Source organism: Indicator indicator, chromosome 16 (assembly GCF_027791375.1).
Source record: "Indicator indicator isolate 239-I01 chromosome 16, UM_Iind_1.1, whole genome shotgun sequence".
In the NCBI taxonomy this organism is placed as follows: Eukaryota; Metazoa; Chordata; class Aves; order Piciformes; family Indicatoridae; genus Indicator; species Indicator indicator.
The window spans coordinates 13,586,084-13,592,171 of NC_072025.1; positions in this window are offsets into that span (position 1 = coordinate 13,586,084).

The window sequence follows — 6,088 nt, forward strand, 5'->3', positions numbered from 1 at the left end:
CCAGTTTGTTTGCTTTTCCTGATGTTCAGACTAAACCAGGTTGATCAGTGAGTCTTGGCTCTGGTGGGATCCATGTTACCCCAGGACTGGGCAGCTGGGGCTGAGTGGAATGGGTCTGTTTGCTCTAGGTGCTGGTGTTTCTCAGTCTTGCTGAAATCATCCTTCAGTCTTAGCAGCAAAGTTCCAGTTTCTGCTTCTTGTTTTCCTTCTGCTCCCTAACAGAGGTGCCTGGAATTTCTGTCAGCATGGCTCTGCTGATCCCATCAAGCAGAAGAAAAACCCTTCTGACTTCACACTTTCTAGGCTTGAGCACTGAATCGAATCATCTCCAGAGTAAATTTAATCTCAATCCCTTTTATGGGGGGAGGGAGGAAGGAACATTGAAGCAAGGAGGAGGGAAGGGAGGAAAACACAGTAGCTGAGAGAACATGAAGTGATTTATGATTGGGTTTTTCCTCCTCTTTTTAACACACTACATTTTTACCAGCTTCAAATGCCACCCATGTGTCTGAGGTAGAAGTAAGCACTCACATTTTAAACTGAAACAAAGATTTCTCCTCTGATTTTTAACAACCTAATTGATTTGAGCTGCCTGTAATGGAGCATCAGTTGCATAAGCTTTGAAAGTTCATTTCCCATTTGTATGCTAATGGCTCCTCAAGTTGGGTTTCTTTTCAAGGCTGGGCATCAAAACAAAGCCCTGCAATCACTGGCTGCTCAGAAATGACTTGGGAAGATGTCTTTTTGCAGTTTCACCTTGGGCAAGAGATTTTTGGCATCAGAACATTGATTTGCATGGACTGAGTGCAGGTAAGGTACCTCTTGGAGCTGGGGCTTTGAGACTTGGTTAGGCAAAGGGGGCAGGTGGTTTGTTCTCTTCGTAGATTCAGGATGGTTTGGGATGGAAGGGACCTTAGAGATCATCTAATTCCAGCCCTGCTGCCATGGGCAGGGACCCCTTCCACTAGACCAGGTTGCTCAAGGCCTCAGCCAGCCTGGAATCTTTGAAGCATTTGAAATCTTTAAGAAATGGGATGATTTCAAGAGCTTTCCTCCTGGCTGACATCCAGAGTTATCAGGTCTGGATGTTTAAGGGATTCATGTTTAAGGGACCTCAATGATCTTTGGAGGTCCCTTCCAACCCCTAACATCCTGTGATCCTGTGATTCCCCTAACCTTACCCACTCAGCTGTAAGATGTTAATTAGCATCTGTGCTCTGAAGTTGGGAAGTGTTTAGTCCTTACTTACAACATTGGTAGAGTTCACCCTGCTCAAATGGACACAGATAACTCACTGTCCAGAGCAGGCCACCCACTCACCCTACCACTTGAGAGGGTACTTGAGAGGGTGGCAAAGGACTTGCGGGGGGAATTGGTCAGCAGCAGCTGAAGATGAACCAGCATGTACCCAGGTGGCCAAGGAGGCCACCAACATCCTGGCATGGATCAGCAACAGTGTGGCCAGCAGGAGCAGGACAGGGATTGTCCCCCTGAGCTTACTCAACCCCCCTCTTTTCACTCTCCAGTCAGTAGGAAGCTCCATTTTCCAACAAATGTGTAATTCACCTTGGTGGCTCTCTGCAGGTTATGGGAGCATGGAGCTGTTCTCTGGGGACTTCAAAAGTTAGGGAGAAGAATGAACAGAAATCATCCTAAAAGAAAGAAAAAAAAAAAAAAGAGGAACTGGAATAATTGTAGTTTTCTGGTACAGGCAGAATAAAATATGCTTTTGTCAGCTGCTGCTTTTTTTCTCCCTCCCTCCCCCCTTAATTCCTCCTCTCTTTCTTCCACTGTAAAGATCTGTATTAAAATTCAGCTAACATGGCTTCTAGGAGGACAGTGTGCCTGCCTGGCTGGAGTGATCACTAGAGAAATAAATCCAGTCTGAATCCTGGTTTAAATACTAGATTTTCCATGCCACCAGGGCTGGAAGTCAGGCTCAGGGAGAAGCAGGTGCTCATCTTTGTTAAGGTGACCTGATGCACTTCAAAGCATGTATGAAAATTGGATGAAAAAATGAAAAGGTTTTGTTGGTCCCATGAGATTACTGAAATGCTTGGCCATGTAGATTGTGGAATCCCAGACTGGTTTGGGTGGGAAGGGACCTTTCAAGCTCATCCAGTCCAACCTTCCTGCAGTCAGCAGGGACATCTGCAACTAAAGCATATTGCTCAGAGCCCCAAATCAACCTGACCTGCAATGGTTCCAGGGATGGGGCAGCTCCCTCCTCTCTGGGCAGCCTGGGCCTGGCTTTCACCACACTCAGAGTCAAACATTTCTCCCTTCTCTCCAGTCTGAATCTCCCTCTTTTAGTTCAAACCATCACCCCTGGTCCTGTCACAACAGGCCCTGCTCAAGTCTGTACTCAGCTTCCTGACTGACCCTTTATAAAGTCCTTAAACAGTACCAGAAGGTCTCCCTGGAGCCTTCTCTTCTCCAGGCTGAACAACCCCAACTCTCTCAGCCTGGCCTCACAGCAGAGGGCTTCCAGCCCTCCCAGCGTTGCTTTGGCCTCCTCTGGCCCTGCTCCAACAGGTCCATGTCTCTGGGGTGCTGAGGACTCCAGAGCTGGCCCCAGCACTGCAGGTGGGGTCTCAGCAGAGTGCAGCAGAGGGGCAGAATCCCCTCCCTCCCCGTGCTGCCAGGGATCAGCCCAGGACACGACTGGGGCTGGGCTGGAAGCACTCAGTGCCAGCTCCTCTCCAGCTTTGCACCCCCAGCACCCACAAGTCCTTCTCCTCAGGGCTGCTCTGATAGGGTGAGTTGAGTTACTGATAACATGAGCCTTGAAACAGGAGCTCAGTGAGCTGCTTCAGCTGTGCCTGGGTGCAAGGTTTGACAAAGCTCTGGGCTGGGCCATCATGTGAAGCTGCTTTGTCTGATCTCTCCTGCAGAGCAGTCCCACCAAACGTGAGAGCCAGTTTCACTTGAGCGTCTAGCTGGTGCTCTCAGGGAAGCAGATGTTTCAGTAGCTCTGAAATATGTCAATGTTTTGTGTGCTGCCATTTCCATGGCAACAGGGATTGGCTCAGCAGAAACAGCCCAGGGACTGCAAAATTACAGTGTAACCCCCAAATGGAGCTGGGTTAGTCACTGGTATTTTTAGTCAGCAGCACCACTCGTGGTGTGAGCAGAACCTGTCTGGAGTCTGTGAGGTGCAGGCACGAGAACTGGCAGATCAGTGATTAATAGTTTAAATTGATGTGCTTGGAAGGTTTTGCCAGCCCTTTGGTAGAAAAATATGGGCTTGCTGCACCTTGCTCAGCACCTGCTCCTCTCCCTGCTGGAGGGCAGGCACAGGTTGATCACTGCTTCAGTGCTCCACCTTCCTCAAGTGAGGTGAAACATATACTGGGGGAGAGCTAGGTCGCTGCTAGTTGGCAAACTGGGCTTTAAAATCTTCTATGAAGTGGCTGTGAAACACAGAACTGATAATTTGTGATCTTCAGGAAGATCTTCTTACAAGAAGTTTTTTTACATTGAGGTTGGTGAGATCCTGGCCCATTTTGCCCAGAGAGGTGGGAGATGCCTCATCTGTGGAACCATTCCAGGCCAGGTTGTTTGGGGCTCTAGTTGCAGATGTCCCTGCTCAGTACAGCAGGGTTGCACTGGATAAGCTTGAAAGGTCCCTTCCCACCCACACAATTCCATGATTCTGTGTGAAAATGAAGCAAAGCCATTTTTGGGGTTGCTTTGTTTGCCTTTGGGGACATTTGCTTTAGGAATGATCAACTTACAGCCACTTACCTCAGTTCAGTGTTGCTGCAGCATTAAAAACCAGGATTAAACTGGTGGGACTTGTTGCCTCCCAGAATATTGTCCAAAGAACAGATCTCACATGGAGTTGAGGACATGGAGCTCCAGGAATCCCTGAAATATGAAGGTGCCTCTATTTGTTGTCTTGCATCTTCAGCTTGATTCTTTGGACACTGAATTAATGCCTTTGTGAATCAAACACCCCAAGCCCTCCAGAGAGCCAGTTCCTGGTTTCCAGCTGGTGAAGAGCTGTTGGAAGGAAGGCATGGAACAGGAGGGAAGGTGCTGCTGGATAGGGAACAGGTCAGAGAAGGCACCACCAGAGTGCTGCTGAGGGATTCCGCTGCCAGGCTGGGCTGTGAAGGAGGAACCCAGCATGCCCACAGGCCAGAAGAGACTGCTGGTGTTGTGTGAAGAGGAGGACAGCAAGGTAGAGCTGCAGGCCTGAAGGAGAAAGGGGTAAAAAGGTGGCACCAGACTGAGTGGTAAGGTGGAAGAAGCAGCATGAGCCACGTGTGAGGGGACATGGCTCAGAAAACAGCTGTAACAAAGCCACCTACGAACAAAAATGCTCAGGGAATGTTGCTTGAACTCATTGAACTCCTTTCCCAAAGCATCACAGACCTTTTTTTGTACCAAAGTGGAATTTGCCAGAATGATTCCCCTGAGAAATAAAATTCTTTCACCATTGGCTCACTGACTAAGGAAGGATGAAGGGCTTAGGGACCTAAATCAGCTTCTTTGAAAGGATACCTGCTCAGACTGAATTGTTGCTCCACAGGCCATAGCTGAGGCAACTCATGCAAACTGCAGCACAACAAGGCTGCAGCTCACATGTCCAGGTCACTGCTGGGGCTCCTGGTCCTTTCAGGAGGGAACTGGCACCTTTTATCTCTTGTGACCACTTTGTTGATGCTGTGGGGTGCACCAGCAACTTGTTCTGTGAGAAGACACCAACCAAACCAGGGATGGCCTTGTCTTTCAAGATGAACTCTTGTGCCTCGCTTTCATAGCTCTGTTTCTCCTTCCTTGGGTGACTGTGGAAGAAGCCAGAAAACTGTGAGCATTGATTTCCAGGAACAGAACAGGCACACACAAGGTGAGCACACCAGCTGAGACCAGATGTCCATCTGAGCTGGCATCTTGCCTCAAAATGTCAATATCTGAAGGGGAGCTACAGGAAAGCTGGGGAGGGACTGTTTAGAAGGGTCTGTGGTGATAGGACAAGGGGCAGTGGTTTGAAACTGGAGTAAGGGAGAGTTAGGTTGCACATTTGGAGGAAGTTCTTCACAATGAGGGTGGTGAGACACTGGAACAAGTTGCCCAGAGATGTGGTGAGGCCCTGTCCCTGGAAGCATTCAAGGTCAAATTTGATGGGGCCCTGAGCAACCTGCTCTAGTTGGAGGTGTCCCTGCTGACTGCTGGGGGGCTGGACAAGATGACCTCTGTGGGTCCCTTCCAATCTGATGCAGTATGGGAATCTGTGACTGGACAGACCTGTTTTCTGCACTAAATCCATAGCTTCATTCTGGGATTTTAGAAAAATAGTATCAAAACCATCTCCTTTCCTCACCTGTAAGGAAGGTGAGTGCAGGCTTGTGGGTGTTTCCTGGGAAAAAACCTTCAGTCACTAAGTAAAGGCTGAGGATTTAGTGAGGCATGAGAGCAGGGCTGAAAGTTGGTTTCATTTTGACTAGCATTAGAGCTAAAGACACTCCAAATGGGATTGTCCTAACTAGAAGGTAAGGGACAGCCTGTGGCATACAAGAAAACCCTGGATGATACCAGACCATAATGATAAAATTCCCCTACTTCCTCATGATTTTGTCAAGCAGTTCCAGGTGTCATTCTTCTGTGCCATATCTAGAGGCAATCAGGCTACAGGGGAAATCAGAATAGACAAGAACACATCAAGGAACCCTCTACATCCTTCACCACCTCACCCAAGATGGAAAATGTCCCCAAATGGTCCTTGAGCACTGATGGAGCATTCTGCTGCTGAGCAGAAGGGGTGGGGCTGGTCTCTTGTCTTCAAAAGCACCACACTAGTGTGAAGTTAGAGAAATAACATGAAATGTTATTTACAAGAAGCTAAAGGTGCTGGAGCCCTGGAGCAGGCTACCCAGAGAGGTTGTGGAGTCTCCTTCTCTGGAGAGAGCCCAAACCCCCCCTGGCCATTGTGATCCTGGGCAAGCTGCTATGGGTGCCCCTGACTTTATCAGGGGGTTTGGACTGGATGATCTCCAGAGGTCCCTTCCAACCCCCACCATGCTGGGATTGTGTGCACAATAAAATGTGATGGTGAATGTCCCCACCACGTTGCTGAGAAAGG